The sequence below is a fragment of the Cebidichthys violaceus genome, unplaced genomic scaffold (assembly GCF_023349555.1).
Source record: "Cebidichthys violaceus isolate CVI_PGR_0920_01 unplaced genomic scaffold, fCebVio1.0.p SCAF_2, whole genome shotgun sequence".
Lineage (NCBI taxonomy): Eukaryota > Metazoa > Chordata > Actinopteri > Perciformes > Stichaeidae > Cebidichthys > Cebidichthys violaceus.
The window spans coordinates 2080610-2099666 of NW_027176372.1; the positions used below are offsets into that span (position 1 = coordinate 2080610).

The 19057-nt window shown below is 43.0% G+C and overlaps 1 protein-coding gene across 1 annotated transcript in view; it reads left to right on the forward strand.

Annotated features, from left to right (window-relative positions):
* htr4 (5-hydroxytryptamine receptor 4) overlaps window positions 1–19057 on the forward strand; it is a 128965-nt gene that overhangs the window by 20197 nt on the left and 89711 nt on the right.

Below are 19057 nucleotides of genomic sequence, written 5' to 3' on the forward strand. Positions count from 1 at the left end.
CATGTGTGACTACATGTGTGCGTCCACCTGCCTGGATGTGTCGTAGTGAACGTCTGAGCTTGCTTCACTTTTACACATTATCACTCTCACATCTCTTAGCTTAGACGTGGCACTTTTTTTTCTCCACAAAATCAACTAAATCTCTACTTTATAAACGTGCGTTCCTAATAGTTTCAGACGGCTTGACTTTGAGGAGGGTTTGCTGACTTCCACGCAGAGAATATCATGAAGCTTCTTGTCAAATTATCTGTTCATGCATCTATCCTGCACTAGAGTCACAGGGAGTCTGAAGCGTTTGGCGTTGTCATCAGTATTAGTACATTATCCGTCGACAGACTCTCTACTACACTACGTCTCTCAGTGTTTGTGTTCCAGATGTTCGTCTGATGGGAGATGTTGGATGAAGATAGACTGAACATGTACTTTATCATGCTGTTATTCAATATCCGTAAGCTTAACAAGGGACTGTGGTCTTGCATGAGTAGATAACACTAGCTTGCAGACGTTCATCGCTGCCTGGGGAATGCTAGCGTATGGAGTTTATTTACGAGAGCCTTAATTCGCTGCTGGTGTTCCTGATGCAATAAAAGCCTTCTTGATTATTTACATCGCTGCAAAGCAACAGACTTTAAACGGGGCTCCAACCATCAGCTCCCCAGGTGAACATGAATAATGAAGTGGTTTAAAATCCACTTTTAATTAGGAAGGTGTACGATTTTTGCTGAAGCTGTATCGCGTTTCTGCCCAGGGAGAGGTACTCCCTCCCATTGAAAACACAGCTACACGTTCCTACAGGAACCTCAACGTTCTCGGGATAACAGTGCTATGAATCTGAGAAACCACCGCTTACCAGATGTGAAACGGCTGGATAAAGGAAATACAGTCTAAAGGCCTTTTTAAAACAACAGAGGCATTTTGATGTGTGTGATTTTGATTTAATTTTTTTTATTTTGATAGCAAAAAAAGCATTTTTTTGCATACAAATTGAGCTTTTTCTGAACTTTCGCACCACAAATAAAGGCATCAATCATGTAGTGCAATAACAACAATAGTGTACAACAACATGGACCAAGACAGTAAACTTTATTATTCCTTTCAGCCCTGACCAGATCCACTCCTTTTGTTCTTACCTTTCACAATAAAAGCCCTAGACACAGACATTGTGTAACTTTGTATCAGAGGGAACTTTTCACTAAAAGGAAACTCAATAAAATACCTTACAGTAGCTTTAAGCTAAACAACAGTTTACCTCAGACAGCCTGTAGGATCCTGGTAGTTGTAGTTCAAACCTTTTACTGAGAAAGTACGGCAACTATCACATGTTTGCATGGCTGCCGGTATGAATAGTTTTGATGAGAAATACTCACTGTATTTCTCTTTTTCATGCATTCATCACGCCCCCCGGTATTCAAAGGCCTTAGAACACCTGCAGCTACATATTTATTTACACTCTCAGACAAACGTTAAAGATTTTAGATAATTTACACTTTGGTTTACAGATTTACGATGGGCTAAATAAGGTTCCTTTATGTCCAGTCATTGTCCTTAAGAGAGTGGGTGAATGGTATGGCAGTCTGACGTATCGCATGTCCTGAAACTAATACTTTATTAATCAATAAACCTCATAAATGTGTCATGATGTTTCATTTGGAGGATTTCAGCTTTTACCCCCAATTCTTTGTCATTTTATATACTTCACATTAATTGATTTAAAATAGACAGTTGCAGCTGTAACATTAATAGAGCTCAGTAGTTTTTTTTTGTCTTTTTACGTTTTGATTTATCACCTATGTGGACAAGTATCAATGACTCGATACAAGTCAACAGGGAAGAGTGAAAAGTCACAACTGTGTCAGCAGGATGTATGAGGAGGGGAACTCCTTCAGCAGCGCACCGCAACCACTTTCAGACACAAACTCGTCAAGCTGTGAACATAAAGCGCGTTTGCCAAACTCCCGGTTTGGAGGCGCTGGCAGCGCGCGGAGAGGCTCGGTCCTCGGCCACCTGGCCTCCGCTCTTCAGCGGTCGCCCCCTCCAAGCGTTTGCTTTTCTGTGTCCGTGTGAAGGAGGCTGGAGAGGAAGGCAAAGAGGGGCTGATATTTTATCACAGAGTTGTTAGTCAGATTTAGCTTGTTTGCTTTTGTGTGTGTGTATTTCTGGAGCAGACGAAAAAGAAAACTGTCTGATACAAACCAGAGATCAGCGAATGATCAGGCTCTCCTCATCCAGCATTCTCAGCTGTACCTATGGAAATGAATGCGCTGTAATTCACATATGGAGGTATAAAAAGCCCACACAGGAGTGGAGGTGGATGGGTCAAACAAAGACAAGAGACCTAGATGAAACGAGAGGTCTACGTTAAAGTCATTTGTCACGTATCTTTCGTATGATTTTCACAATCTTTTCTTAACTTAACTAAGTCGTTTTGTTGCCTAAACCTTACTAAGTTGTTTCCTGTAAAGACGGACGTTTATTTTGAAAAGACTGTATGCATATAACAAGGGGAAATTGACTCGCGTTGCTGAACCGTTGAAGGAAAACGCACGAAAAAAGATCATGCGATCAAATTTTCCGTGGATTATGACCAATGGAGGTTCCACATCTGGGGAGATGATGAATCTGAGGGGCTGGAGAATATGGTGGTCATCAGGAGGCGCATGCATGCAGGACTTCTTTTGTAGGTGCTGGGTGACAATACCAGCAGTATACCTGCACTCTGCAGGCAAGGAAACAGTTGACTGTTAACCTCTTTGTGCCTCTAACAATTATTCAAATGAGCTGCAAATGCAACCAAGTAGACAATGCTGAGTATTTAGGGATAACAAGCAGAAAAATGTTGGGAACCACTGATCCAATCAGCAAAAGACCAACTTCATGTTTAAACGAGTCTGGTAAGCTGCAGTGATCCGGCAGCAGTTCATCACAGATGACCTACTTGTTCTTCTCTCTCTTTTTTTTGTGTTTCTCTGCATCTCTTTGGCCCCCAATTGTTCAACCGAACTGAAAATGAGTATTCATGCACACCACAGTCAGTGTGAAGGGGAAAGTGAGCAGAGCCGGCGCACTTTGCCTGGAAGGGTCATCCTACTTGCCTGGATGCACCGGCTGGGCTTCCGCTCCATCTGAGAGGAGGGCGGACAGCCGACGCCCACAGAAAACTCTCTCTGCTCTCATACGGAAACGGAACCGGAGAGTAGAAAAGTCTTTTTTTTTGTTTGGGAAGGTTCCGAAGAGTGAAGTGACCCGGAAGTATCTTAAAGAGCTGTTCCAATTCTCTAAATGCTGAATCAAAAACTCTCCCGATACACGGGACCATCCTTTAGCAAAGAAAAGAAGATAATGCCGCCCCACAATTCCTTGCGGCGGCAACATTTAACCTGACGCACATCGGCCGTCCAATGAAAACGAGAATCGTTGGAGTTTCGCCAAGGCGGACCCGGGTCAGTAACGTCCAATCATCGATTCATAGTTACGTAGTTTAGGGAAAAGTGCGGTCAGATTTTCATAGGTTGTCTTTTCCTAAATCCTCATGAATTCTCCTTCACATCTTTCTTTGACCTCATGAGACGTTTTCTATTGGGGTCAAGGAAAAGTGGTTAGGAGAAGACGTTAGGGCTTTCCAAGCAGAGCCTTTGGCTCTGCAGGAGCCCTGTAGAGGAGGGAGACAGACAGAGACAGAGAGAGAGCTGACACTTGAACATCACTCCACGAGCGCCTGTCTGCCAACGGCCCGAGTGTTTACCTTCGGTCGGGAGGTTGGTGAGAACTCATCAGTTTATCCTGGCAGGGCTGTCTGGGCTGTCAATAGCGGCAGGCTGAGGTGGCACCAACAAGACCTCGAGACCCGACTCCCACGAAATGACACACACCGTCTAAAATAATAAGGTGTCTCTCGTTAAACGCGCTTAGCTTGAACTCTCACTCAGCGAGACTTGCAAGAAGTGCAGCAGTCGGGTGGAATCAAAGCATTAAAAAGACCCGACGTCTGCAAAACCATCACATGTGATTTCATTGTTTGTCTTCACATCAATATCGCAGACCTTTTCCATGTCCTCGGCATGCGCCTTGATTTGTTTGCTGCTTCTGCATTTTACAATGCAAACACACAACTAAACTTCTATAGAACTCGTAGCCCCTGACATTGTCCCCTAACCTAAACTCTCTCAGACGCTGCATGCGAGAGACTTTAGGCGAGAAGCCCGTTTTTAAAAGATGGCTCCGGTGCGATCGCATCCCTTTCAGGAGCTTTATTGAACTGCAGTGTCTCTGCAAAATAAATCCATAACTATAAATCCAACAAATCCAAAACACATATTGTTGCTGTTCGCTGTCCAAATTCCCGATGCCTTTGACCAATCAGAGGCTGTTTTCCTAACTGTCTGACAACGCTGATGTAACACGCATTAGAATAACTTTGGATTAAAACATGTCCTTATATGGAGCAAGCTTGTGTTTAATTTAAGTCCCTTTGAGGTTTCTGACAACATTAAAAACACATTTAGGAGAAGTTTGTAGGCTTGTAGTTTTTAATGAAACTGAAATATTTGGTTCAGACATTCTCGGTGCCCAGAGGATGAATCCTACTGAATTTGGTGATCATCTGCTTCCTTCATAGCGCCACCATGAGGCGAAACATCTCAAAAACGTTTGGACCGATTGCCTTCAAATTTGGTTCATGCACTCGTGTTCCCCTCAGGATGTAATTGAAATACTTCTGTTGTTTTTTTCATATGAGATCTCATGTTAACACAATATACAATTCATATTTCATTAAAAAATATAACTCAGAGGACATAACACCGACCAGTCAATGGAATTAAATTCCTGTTGAACATTTCTTGTTCCTGGAGAGCTGAACAGAACCAGAAGATGGTTCTCCTCTGTTCACTCTTTAACTGTTGAACTAATTATCTAGAATAATGTGGACTCATGTAGTTTCATGAAGGCTGGTCTAAGTGCGGTGTTTCAGACCTTCTTCCCCCTCTTGTGTCCCGTCGGCTTCCTGCTCTACATGAACCGGACTGAGGGCTTATTTTTAGCAGCGCTCCAATAGGAGATGATTTAAGGGGACATGGTTCCCTGGGAGAGCTTACTGTCATCTGCTGATATATTAACAGCTATCTGGTGACTTTCTCTTCTGGTTTAATAGTAGGATATCTGTGACCTAAGAGCCGGTGTGGTTATGAATAAATAAATAAAATTAAAATCAGCACTGGTGAGAAAGTGAAAGGAGGAAACTCCCTTTGTTATTTTGATCCCATGGAGCTATTTCCTTCCTAAAATTAGACTTTATTATCCTCTCAGTGAGCCCCCCCCCCCCCCCCCCCCCCCCCCCCCCCCCTCCCACAGGATTTATTACTGTTTAGATATGGATCTGATGAGAGCACTTCTTGTTTTCAAAGCAGCCGAACAGTAAAACATATTTAAAACGAGACGGAGAGCTGCATGAGCTGAGACTGTTATCAGTGACATGGTTGTAGAAAAAGTGCAGGAAAATGACGCTTATAATGCATTTATAAACATACCAACGTGTTGTAATCTGCTTATAGCACGGTGTAGTCAGAGTTATAAGCAATTAAAACAATATCACAACAATATTTGTTTCTTTATGATGTATCACAACAACGGGAGTTATAATACACTCGTTGAGTGACCGACAACAGTCTTAATGAAATGCTTTATAATTACAGTTATGATTGTTATATTATGAAGCATTACAGATATGGATGAGTGCTTTTAACTAGAATGATATAGTGCTGTAAGAAAGAGTACATGCTATCAGTATGTTGATAATGCATTAAGGACATAGCTTCCTCAGTCATTCATGTTAGTAGTAGAAGAGTAACCAGGACTATTGTGTGCTTTGCATTGACTCAAGCTGAATAAGTCTGCTGAATATCAGAGATGAGCTGTGTCTGTGAATGGAGCCGAGCCGTCGTCTCAAACGCTGCAGACGCGTTCGATGGAGTGCGCCTGATGCACACTTGTGTCTCTGTTCAAGTGTCTGGTGGAATGAATGAAGCGCTCCTCGAGCGCCGCTGCTGTCTGAAACCACGTTCTATTAAATGTGGGAAGTCGTGCACTTTGCTGGGACTTTAATTCACTGTGAGCATTGTATTTGCAATGTAACGTAATATAATAGGTTGAATGGCGTTGGTTTGGATCGAAGCTTTGCTTCCTTTTTCCACCCTCTTGAGTGTTAACGGCACTGTTGAACGCATCACAATAAATACCAGGCTTTAATGAGTGAACTGCTCCTTGAACACTAAACGAGACGCTGCATTCATTTAGACCCTGAACAACATTCAGTTTCTTCAGAATGTCCCTCACCATCGGGCTCCATGGAGACTTTTAACACACAGCTTGTAGTGCATTTGTATCCCATTCGATGGTGTTTTCACGGTTTCCTCCTGCACGAGAAGAGACAGGGGTGCTACAGACAGATGTCATTTCCTACTAAATCACTGCTCTCGGTGTGAGTGATCCTAACAACATGTGCCAGCTGTCTGCTCGGCTCCCAGCGCATAAAAAGACAAGTCACTGGTGGGACATTAGCTTGAAAATAACAGGAACGCCATGTTTTATAGCTGCAGATAACTAGTGAGGCCCTCTGCGTGGTTCTCCTCAGACATGTTGAGCAGAAATACAACATGTAGAATGTAGATGGACGGTTTCATTGAGACGTCCTGTCCCTTGTCTTATAACGTTCTTCTTTAGCTGACTGGGCTGTTTTGGGATAAAAGCCGTTGACAGAATATGTATCGCAAAGGTGACTGTATTCAGTTACAGTTACAGAATTATAAGACGTAATCAGATTACTTCTAGTGGTATTTACCCATGCAAATAGTTTGTTTTTTATTTCAGTAAAAAGAAAGGTTCTAAGTTATTAATTGTGCGCTGCAGCTGGTGCGTCTCCTCTTCTGGTAACGCTCCTCATATACTCAAATACTCCTCATTCGCTCAGTATTCTTCTCCATCTCTCCACCTCCTTGTAAAACCAAAAAGCTCGATGCAACAGACTGACGCACGCTCTCTCTCCGGGCGTTGTTGTAATTCTTGAGAAAGTAGGTAATTGACGAATGGAGTTTAAATAGACAAAAGCAGGTTTAGGGTGTCTGTAACGGAGAGATGAATTGCCACATTTAATCATAGCAAACGTCCTGGAATGTGTTGAACATAACAGTGTGAGAGCGTCCGAGGGAGGTATTTACTTTAAGGGGGGGGGGGGGGGGAATACGCACACGTCCCTCCGCTTCAGAGCTGCTGTGGAGGCATTAATAATCTCTCTGCTGGGGTTAAAGAAGCAACATGTCTTCAGGATAAAGACAGATGAAAGAGTATAGTGGCTGTACAGTCACTGTTGACAGGACAACGTGAGTGGTGTCTCGTTACCGACCCGGCCGGTGCGCTTGTGAAACGGACAGCGTGGCTGTTTACTGAACGGTATTGACCCGTTTCAAAACGCAGTTCGGTTGTTTCAGGGACGGCTTCATCCCTCGGTGCTTCCCTCAGCAGCCATGAAGGTGGAGGTCCACCGAATCTGGCCCAAAAAAACTGGAAAGACTCGGCCCGGCCGGTGGGCGGAGCTTGATTTTTCAACACGGCAGCCGGACTCTCTGAGAACTCTCTGAGAACTCTCTGAATGGAACTCTCTGAATGGAACTCTCTGAGAACTCTCTGAGAACTCTCTGAATGGAACTCTCTGAGAACTCTCTGAGAACTCTCTGAGAACTCTCTGAATGGAACTCTCTGAGAACTCTCTGAGAACTCTCTGAGAACTCTCTGAATGGAACTCTCTGAGAACTCTCTGAGAACTCTCTGAATGGAACTCTCTGAATGGAACTCTCTGAGAACTCTCTGAGAACTCTCTGAATGGAACTCTCTGAGAACTCTCTGAGAACTCTCTGAGAACTCTCTGAATGGAACTCTCTGAGAACTCTCTGAGAACTCTCTGAATGGAACTCTCTGAATGGAACTCTCTGAGAACTCTCTGAGAACTCTCTGAATGGAACTCTCTGAGAACTCTCGGCGAACTTTCTCATTTTACAGTAAACTAAAGCAATGTTTCTGAACAACATTTGAGGTGAGAAATAGGCTCATCGAGAGAAAATGACGGGTTTTTTTGCCGTCATGATTTTGCTGCACGCGCAGCACCGGCTAGATTTTATTATTCCATATTAGCCTATTATAGTAACCTATATTAGTAACCTCGAACGCTATCTGCGGTCTCCACTGCATAAGTTAAATCACATCCTGCAAAATGGTGTCATGGGAAACTTCCCTCTGGAAATCTATTTTCTGCTGAACTGTTACCAAGACAAAGTCCTGGATCAGACGACAAAACGACCCACAGTATAAACGCGGAGCTGTGATTTATTGATTTATTGTGTGTGTTTATGATGCAGGGTTACCAATGAAGTGTTGTATTTAAGCTCCATCTATCATGGCATGTTTTTAAACTTCATTTCACAAAGGTTCACAGCGATGAACCAGAGAATGATCAGCTCCAGCTGTTCGCCCTTGTTCTTCAGCTCACATTGTATTTTTGGGGTTTTAGTTAGTGCGTTTCCAGCAGCGGTAGGCAGCTGCTTTCAACAGTCACGCTCTGATAAACTCGGTGTACGCTACATGCTAAGCACCAAACAAGCAGTCAGGCGTGAAAGCAACTGGCTGGAGAAGAAAGCAGAACATCTCCAGAGTTTAATTGTCTTTGCTGGTTGTGTTTGAGCTGCTGTGAGGTCAATGCTGGGCCTCAGTCGATGATCAACTCATCACATGAATATCAAGAGCAGAAAGTGTTCGCCTCTTTGCAGTGAGTTCTTTCTAATCAAAGCTTCACAGGGAAGGGTAAGGAGAGCTCTTGCCTCTTTTTTTTTTTTTATTGTTCCAAGTTTCCGTCTCTCAGCAGAATAGAGGATCTAATCTAGCAGATAGCAGCTCGTTGCTTTGTGTTATATTACCTCCTCTTCGTGGCTGTGGCCTCTGAGGTCGAGTCCCTTTATCGGCTCTGCGGTGCCACCGTGCCAGGGAGTGCTTGCCGAGGACTACCAGGATTATGGCACCGCAATAAAAACTCACAAAGAAAAACAGGCGGAGACAAAGAGCAAACAGAGATTCATCCAAACGCAGACACACACATCCATGGATGTGCTGCTGATATGTTTTAAAGGCCTTGAAACCCTTTTCTCTTCATCAACTTCTTACTAAAAGCAAAGAAGAAATCAGATTGATGATGTTTATTCCTACAGGTTAACTGAGTCCTCAAAAACCATGAAACAAAGCCAATGGATGAGCTGAAAACTGCTTTAGCAATGTCCGGTGCTTATTTCATTATTTATTATTATTAGACTCACACATAATTTTAGGATGGAACAACTCTGAGGTAGTATTTTGACTCTTATGTGACATCTGTGAGAAAAAAACAAGAACAAAACCAAAACATTTACAGAACTATTCCTAAACAATAAAATTTGAATTCTTTTTCATTTTTCAAAGGGATGACGATTAAAAATCCCGGTGTAATCCTTATGTATGTAACACACTTTCACTAACACACACACACACACACACACACACACACACACACACAGGGATCCTGGTGTGAACGACTGCACAGCAGGAAGTTCCAGCGCTGTTTGCCGTCAGCTCCTTATCTCTGTCTGTTTAACAGAGACCAGGTAGCAGTTTCCACTGTCATCACCGAGCCGCTGCAGCGATGCACAGGCATGTGTGTGACCTACATGCAGCTCCTATCGATGCTGCTTAACAGTAACAACCATTCAGGTTAATGGGACCGGGAACACAGTCCTATACCTGCTGCTCCCTCTCTGTTTACAGGACCTCGTGTCACTTTTAATGGCCACCTTTAATAAAGTCTTTATTGGCTTTTCGGTTTACAAACAGATCCCGTGAGACAGAGCCGAGTTCCTCTCACTGGCTGGGTTTAACCAGGTCTGCAGCTGAGGAAGTGCTGACTCTGGGAATTATCTGATCAACAACAACAAAGAGCAATAAAGTGTAGGGAGGAGGTGCATGGGTGGGTCCAAATACCCCGGACCATCACCCAGGAGACCGCCCTCCATGTCCCTTGTGAAACCAGGAGTCAACGTTGACTTATTCGTCCTGTAACTCCTGTACTCAAGTAATGACTTAATAACCCAAACTACGATCATTTCATAACCCTAACCATGTAGTGTTGTTGCCTAAGCACAGCTGCACTGTTTCAGGACATTCGTAGGAAGACACACAAACTAATAAGTGATGATTCATGAAGTGAACTAAAGCATCATCCAGTGGAGGCAGTATCTCTGGAAGCCCTGGGGGGAGTTTCTTCTAATTTGGCAGAAAAAGTGATTTGAATTTGGGGGTCAAACGTCAATGTATATGCTAATTAATACTGTTTCATAATTAGCATATGAATAAGACTATTTAAAATGTTTAACAGGATAAAATGATGAAGGGATGATACTTTCAACGATGAATGTAAACTGCAACTTGACTGGTTGGCGGAGGCATACGTCTATTCGGCGGTAATTCTAGTTTCAAACATAATAACAATACAAAAACAACAGAAAATAAATAAATAAAAAAGAAGTAGGTTAATTAGTAAAACGCTTATCTTTCAAAATCACCACAAATTTAGTTTGATATTAAATTATCCATCATTATTTTCTAATTTAAAATGTGTGGCTCTCTTTGGTCGTTGGACCTACAGTGTGATTCTGTATTTTTCTGTCTTCTCTTAGAGGCAAAGGGCAGAAGTAGTGAACCGTTGTTGGAGCATCTCAGCACCTCGGAGTGAGGAGGTCTGGGTGGATGGTTGGTCACAGGAGACCACAGTTGGTCTTAACCTCAATCATGTAGTTCACGTCACCTAGACTTACCCAGACCTCATCTGGGCTTTTTTAGGGCAACAATAAACAACATATTTGAAGTTATGACAGCGAGTCGGTGTGATTTGTTCGGTATCGTTTCCCCTTCTCAAGGTGTTTTTCACATTAACAGGGAACAGACTGATTACCAGTGGGCAGTTGCAGGAGATGATTCAGCGGTCGGGAGAAGTCTTTGGAGATTCGGTGCCTTGTTTTTGCTGGTCTACGGTCATCAAACTGAAGGAGTAACTGCTGTGTATTTCTTCTGAGTGAACTCTGCAGTATTAGCTGCAGCGTTATAAAGGGCAGTGGTTGGGAGAGCGGCTCCGGCCTCGGACTTTGCCACGGTCGAGCCGACTGAGAGGAAGCCGGGCCGTCGGCCGTGACTCGTTCGTTTGTTGGGGAGTGTTAGCTTGTAAAAGTATATCATGTGTTAAATAATGCACGACACAAGGGGCTGCATTGTGGTGAGAGAGACATAAAGTTGTTTGTTAGAGGGCGGCGGCCTCATGGGCAGTCATTGTCTTACTGTCATAAACCATAAACCGTTGGGTTGTGCTTTGAACAGAGATTCATATTGAACATGGTGAATCTCTTAGGTTTAGTTTAAAATCAAAAGATGGTGGATTGGAAACAAACACGTGTCTCAAAAATTGAAAGGATAACATTTTAGCGCCTGATTTGAAATCTTCTTTGACTTCCTGGTTGCATAAAAGGGTCAAAATGATCCTCGTCTCCTTTCAGGTAAATGATTTCCACGTTCCTCCCAACGCGGGAGGAGAAGATGTTAAATGGCGTTGGAGAGCGCCGTGAAAATGAACCACATTTCATCTCAACCTTTTGGGCTGTTGGTGGTCGAAGGATTAGCTCTCAGGGTGAAGATCACGTTTTTATCTCGTCGTGACTAATCACACCAAGCCCTAACATAATGAAAGAGAGAGTCTTTCTTTTGAACATTAAGTCTATATTTGTTTTAATTATGTGACAGAACTATCGAGGCCCACCAGCCTTTCTGTTGACTTCCCCTCAGTGCGTCTACTGGAGACACGTTTTATTAGCATCACTGATGCTAGTATTTAGCACAAAGCATCGTGTGTTTTACTTTATATTTTCCTCTTTTTTTTCTCCGACATTTTGATTTAAAAGCTGCCACACAACAATGTTTTTCTCTGTCTTGGTCCAAAGGTGAAGACCTGAAAACAAACCCTGAAACCACCTGGATGAGAGTTTGATGTGTTTGGCAACTTGGAAGATTGATGGTGTTTCTATGTTGTGTAGCGCTGTTATGGGAATACCAGGGAGTCTCAGGTTACTGGACTTGTTATTAACCACATCTGAGAAACAGAACACATTTCTTTGTATCGTATTAAAGCAGTATTCCGTCTACAGCGCCCCCTGCAGGCCTGACCCTGCAGCAACCATATTATTCTTGCTGTTTGCCGTCGGTGAAGTAGGAGCTGACACAATGTAATGCGCGTTTAACTGTGCATGTGTTTGTCTCTGTGTTTGCTCTTGAACTCGAGGAGACTTATTACATAATGGAGACTCTCAGGAGTGCTCTATTAAATTATCATCAGTACTTTTCCCATCTGTTTTCTTCTTCGCTCCTCTTTTCTGTCCCCCATGAAACTCCGCACAAACTTTGCTTTTAAGCAGCCATTTATATCTTCAGCCTGATGTTCTAAAGGTGCTGTCTCTTTCTTTTTTGTTCGTGTGAGAGGCTCTCTAGGTTTTGCAATTAGTGTGTGTGTGTGTGTGTGTGTGTGTGTGTGTGTGTGTGTGTGTGTGTGTGTGTTTTCAGTGGCAGAGGTTATAGAGTTGTGAGTCACTCTCTCTACAGGTGCTCTTTGGACAGTCCAGCAGGTTTTTATGGCTTTTGCTATTGAAATCTCCACTGAGTCACCCTGAGAGTTCCTGTGGACAGACAGAGAGACAGACAGACATAGAGACAGACAGACAGACAGAGAGAGAGACAGAGAGAGAGAGAGAGAGAGAGAGAGAGAGAGAGAGAGAGACAGACACACACACATATAGAGACATAGAGAAAGACAGACAGACACACACATATAGAGACAGACAGACAGACACACACACACACACACACACACACACACACACACACACATATAGAGACAGACAGACAGAATTCAAAGGTCACTTTTTGATGACTACTCGGCGCACAGGGACCACTCCTGATTGCTTGTGTTATTGAGTGTTCTGACATTCAGTTCAAATCAATATCCGAACAAAATTCCAGCTGACGTTTATTCTCCCCTCTCAGACATCTCCTTCTGCTCAGTGTGTACTGACATTATTAAATGTTTATGGGGTTTTGTCCTCAGTAATAACATCTGTCTAAGCTGCAACTACAGATTATCAGGTAATCTGCTGCGGTTATCAATCAATTAATCGTCAATTTTATTAAATGTAACTTCCCAGAGCCCAAAGATATTCAGTTTCAAATGATACAAATAAAACCTCAAACTTCAGAATTTCTGTCATTTTTCATTATTTTTGATGAAATGATTGGTTATCAAAACAGACACAATTACTTTTCTCACCAGCGTTTAATTGACTAATAGTTTCAATTATCTTGAGTCAAACATAAAAGACTTTCAATGTACCTCATGAAATACAGAAATCAGGTTATCCTTTTGTATATGATAACAATCTACTAAAAAGCTTCAAGATGAAACCAGGCTTCCACAAGCAAACTCCCCCGTCTGTTTAGATTCATTTTTGGGACTCAAGTTTTATTTTTATCCAAATTCATACAAGTTTAATTCACTGGGAGTGCTTTCTTCTCCCCAAACAGAATGAAAGCTTTTCTAAAAGATCCAAGCACACATGACACGGTGTGACATTAGACTCCGCAAAGCATTTATTACCTGCTTTCATTCAGGACAGACCAGGGATTCCCAAACTGTCGTACCACGATCCTTCCTAAAAATACCAAAGAGCAGTTTGTCAAATTTGGTTGAACGTGAAGTCTGATGTAGCATGAACTAGTAGCCTAACGTTAGCGTTAGCGTTAGCTGAGCGCAGTCGGATTCGGATGCAGTTGGTAAATGTGGTTTGAAAGGGTTGGGAACCTCTTGACTGGACTCATTAGACCCGCTTCAAACAGTCAAACATGTGAAATCACTTTAGGGAAGTGAAAATGAAGACCTGTTCTTAAATGTCCAAAACACCCGTTTGACCCTGCAGAGCCACTTCCTGCTTCATCGTTGCCTCACTGTACTAACTGTATGTGCACGTGTAGTTTCACAGTGCAAAGGAAACTCAAGCAGACGGTTCAGTTACTCGGATTAACTCTTCTTGACTTGTTGGACTTTTGCAAAGGAGTGTCGAGTGATGTCGCCACATCAGCCGATCACTTCACTGAAACCGGTGAGTCAAATGTTGCTTTAAGCAACTGGAGAGAAATCAATTATGTTAAGAAGCAACGCAGAAGATAACGTTCACCTTTAAGTTGCTGGCTCTTATGTTTCCTTGCTGGGTTTCTTTTATAGGGTTTATTTTGAGTCAGAGGCCTTGAACTGAGACCATACTGACATTTAGCAGGACAAGTGCCCTGAAATACCATCCGCCGTCAGCTGCTGTTAGGAATCAATAACGCGAGGAGACGCAGAGTCAAATAACTCGGTTCAAAGTCCAAAAATCTTCTTTAATTCTGTCCTTTCATATCTTTTTTTCTCAGTTTGATATTTATCATCTTCTTCTTATCCTCCTTACTTCCTCTCACTCCCCCTGTTTCTTTCTTTTTGTCCCCCTCTCCACCATTATGAATGATTCAAGGCCTCATCCCGAGTCCTGGATCGATACCTTAATGAACCAGGAGTAGCAGTTTGGGTGCAGCATGCAAATGAAAATAGCCATAATGCCTCGCCGGATTTCATCCGCGGAGAGTAAATAGACCATCTCAGCTGCGCGGTGTTCTTGCATGTGTACCCAGAGACCACAGGAAGTTCATCGGTATCAATTAAGCAAATTGGGCGTAGCTCCCCGACTGCTGGTTTAGCTGAGCCCTCCGTGTGTTGAAACTTTACAGAACTACAGGAAATAAAGTGGAGAGCATCTATCCCCAAGACTGCCATCAAACTCAAATTAGCATTTAAATTAAATTAGAAAATTAATCAAGAGGTACAGAAGTGTGTGTACTCGTTTTCGCGGGTGCAGGAGAAGGCAGTCCTCCCGCCGCCAGACCGACGTCAGCTCTCGATTGACGGGGGCCTCCACTCGGCCACAGTCAAGTACCCCGTCTGGAGATCCAAGTATTTGGCAGCTGGACTGCCCCTCACCAACAGGCGGGCGAATTTGATTACCCCTGTCAAATGAAACCGAGCGGAGTCGTCCGTGGGACCGCACTTGGAGGGAAACTCAAGAGCGAGTCCGTCCAGATGTCTAAAGGGTAATTTGTGTTGCTCACACAGCGCAGCGAAGGGGAGGTTATGAGTAATGAGGGTTTGGTCGGAGGGGCCCCGACAACACGGGAGCCGGCAGATAATTAGAGCGAATTGAAACGGAAGGGAGGAATTCAAGGTAGGACGGCAGCTGGCGGGAGGATAGAAGCTGGCAAGGACAAACTTTAACCCCCCCCCCTCGAGTAGACAGAGTGCAGTAAAGGTTTTAATCAGCGCGTCCTAAACCAGGAACACGCATTCATCCCCCAACACCGAATGGTAATTAGCAAAGTCCGTCAAGCGTAAAGAAGCAATTCAGGGTTTTAGATCCTTCTCAGCGGTCCTGTTTTAAGATGTTCACTCGTACACTGAGATTATTTTAAGAAAATCTTATATAGTTTGACAAAAGAAATCTTAAATCATGGCCCACTTGCTGTAGTCTTGCCACTAAATCTAACACACTGAGTGTGAGAATATGAGCTCAATCTCTTGAACATTAACGTTGTGAATTTGTTTAAACAAAGACAGTGAGAAGCAAAGATTTTTGTCAATACAGCAACTTTTATTCTTTTGTGCTGGATGTAGTTTCAAGAACTCTTGGATTTCTGTAGTTCTTTTTCTATAGATTATGGTCAGATGTGTTTAATCCTTAACCTTTTCCAATGCTTGTTTCCTTGTTTTGCTACAACAAATTTCCCAAGATAATGCTGTAGGTTGTCTTGTTTGTAGAGTTGTTGTTTACTTACTCATGCAGTCAGATATTACAGTTCAAATATTATCTGATTCCACTTCAAACTCTATTCAACTTGAGGCTGCCGGCTAATAATTAACTACTTCCTTTTTTTCAACTCATATACAGCACTTTAAGTCAATTTAAATCTCAAGATTTGTACAGTTTGAGCATCTGGCAGTGTCTGCTTACATGAATAGAACAGTACTTAATGTAATACACTTTACCTTGGGTCGGTTTGCACAGAAGGGGTAGAAGGTGTTGTGGGACGGATCAGCATGTTTCTAAACTGCTTGCACAGGGCCATAGTGCATAATGCAGCAACAGGCAAAAGACCTTTAAAGATGTATGTAAAGGATGGCAGCTGGATTAAGGACGTGGCCTTTGTCTGAATGAAGAATGTAATTGAGTTATGTCCAAAGCACAAAGAGCATTATGTCTATTTGGTGGAAGGTAAACCCACCAAAACTCTCTTTAAAGTGCTGATCTTCCTTTTCAGGAATCAATAGTACGCACGGAGTATAGTGAACTTCATTAATACTGTATTACTGTTATTATTTCTCCGATCCCCCAACAATAGGGTGAAGGTTTCACGTCTTCTCTTAACGTCTTTAAAGCTACGAGGAACTTTCATTCTATGTTGTTTCTGGCGGTCTCTGTGGACTAAAGTGGTAGTGTTTCCGAGCACCAGAGTCCCTTTAGAAATCCTCTCATTTTACTGCAGCAGGGTCTGACAGTCTGCCCCTCTCAGTCCTGGTTCTGGCTGGGTCTCCAGCAGCGTGGTGTCGGCTCCCATGCGGGGACCGGAGAAGAGGACGCTGGCAAAGCTCTGCTCCTGGATCTGGGTCTGTCCACAGTGGACCGGTCTCTGCTGGAGGATCTGGGTCTGTCCACGGTGGACCGGCCTCTGCTGGACGATCTGTTGGAGTCTGACCTGAAGGAGTTTCTGATGAACTACATGATTTAATGATCTGATTTCACCAGAATCCGACTCGGTGGCAGCGATGACTAACATTAATAATAACTATGTAGAAATACACAATCTTCTCTCCGATAGTCTTCTTTTGTTATATGCATATCGTTTATGTAATAAGATTGAGACAGCATTATGTTTTCCGTTGTATATTTGCATTGTTATTAGTAGAAACAGTTGGCAGAGGAGCTCAGCTGTGTTTTCCTTCTGCTCTACGTCCAGAGAAGTCTCCACAGGACAGGTTCACAGTTTGGGGGGTGATCTCACTGTCAGGTCCTGGTTGAGTTCGTTGGCCCCTGACCGGGCCTGGCTCAGGTCGCCTCCCTCTGCAGTGTGTTCTGCAATGAGACTTAACGGGCCTCTTAGTGAGGAGACCGGCAACAGATGGTGTGGGGGACAAAACCACACAGCTGGATCATTACAAACACACATTCTTCTGGCTAATATTAATAGTATCAACAACTTGTACGAGGCTATTTTTTAACACCAGAAGAGCAGAAAGCGCTTCTTGTTGTCTTCTTCATTCACGCAGTGTTCGGTTTGCTACCAAAATACAAATCCTAGAAACGGCATTTTGTCCCACAATGCACTGATTTCAAATATCATGTAGACCTGTAATGTATTTGCAATCTAAATCTATATTAAGCCAAACTTAAAATTAAAAAGCAACCCCTTAACATACCACCAAGACTCAAGACTCAGAGCAACGTTATCATCTTGTTGAGCCATGTTTGTGTGCACTTGATGACTTAAAGTCCAATATTTACTCTCCTTTTAGCTCCGGTTTGGTCTCCACCAACTCCTTAGAAGAAAGAAATCTTTTGCTGCAAGGTTTTCCATTTTATTCACAAGGTATTCTGAAACCAATGAGATGAAAGACACTAAACTGTCCATGCTGATTCACAGTTAGTTCAACACTAGAGGCCTTTTTCCTATCAAGTGTTTCATTTCAGGCCTTGTTAAGATATAAAAAAAAAACCACTAATTGAGCTTACGATACCACAAAAATATCATTAGCTGTAATAACCGTGTTCCATTTCCACATCAGAGTTATTGCCAGGTGAAACAAGTGTAGAATCAGTGTCTTAGGAGGTGCTGAAGGCACCGTTGTATTGTGTGTAATCTTAAGGCCTTGGTTCTGCCGTGTGTTTGCCCACCGGGCAATGTTGAAAGATTCATGAGACTGTTAGCGCGCAGAGAGAAAATTAGAAAAGGAAGCATCGCGATGGCCTAAATGTCATCCGACTCATCTCATCAACGCAGATCGAGTCCCGTTGCGCATGAAAGTAGCAGAGCTGCGGCATGTGCTGTCGGTCACGCCGCTTGACTCCGAAGCATTAGAAGTGTAGGACTCCCTGCCGGCGTGAGGAAATGTAAAAGGAGACGGTCGGATGAAATGCAGGTAAACTGAAACCTGAAAGAGTCAAACAAATGCAGGACTTTCACCCAGGAGGCCGCTGTTCATGTCCTTAGTGTGAAACCAAGTCAATGTTTTTTAACGTAACTCCTGTACTTAACTAACACCAGTTACGTAGCAAACACAGTTTTAACAAACAGACTTGTCTTAACCCCAAACCACAATCTTTTGAGGGGAAACTGAGACTACAGGGGAACCTAGAGCGTCATAGTTTGAAGCCACTGACCAAGCGTCGATATTTGATGAGTCAGGGGTGAGAACGCGTTGGTCTCTAAGGTTTCCTAACGAGAAAGAAAATGGTTTCACCCACAAAATACTTCCTCTCTCCTCCTGTATCCAACATGTAAATAATTTAGAATCTACCACAATATGTATCTTTTTTTTTATGTCTTGCAATCGTTCCTCACTGAAAACTAAAAACAGAAACAGAGATATCACATTTTTCATTCCACACTTTCATTCTTCCTCTACATTACCCACGATGCTACAGAGGTCTGGTAGACTCTCGTCTTTGTCTCGATGAAAGGTCACATTCACATTGCTGATTGCAGGTTCTTGATTACTAATTACATTAAATTAATTGATAATTAACATTAGGTTAATGAAGACCCAACGGAAATCTAAATGACATTGACGTTGTTTGAACGTGGAGTGAGTGGGTAA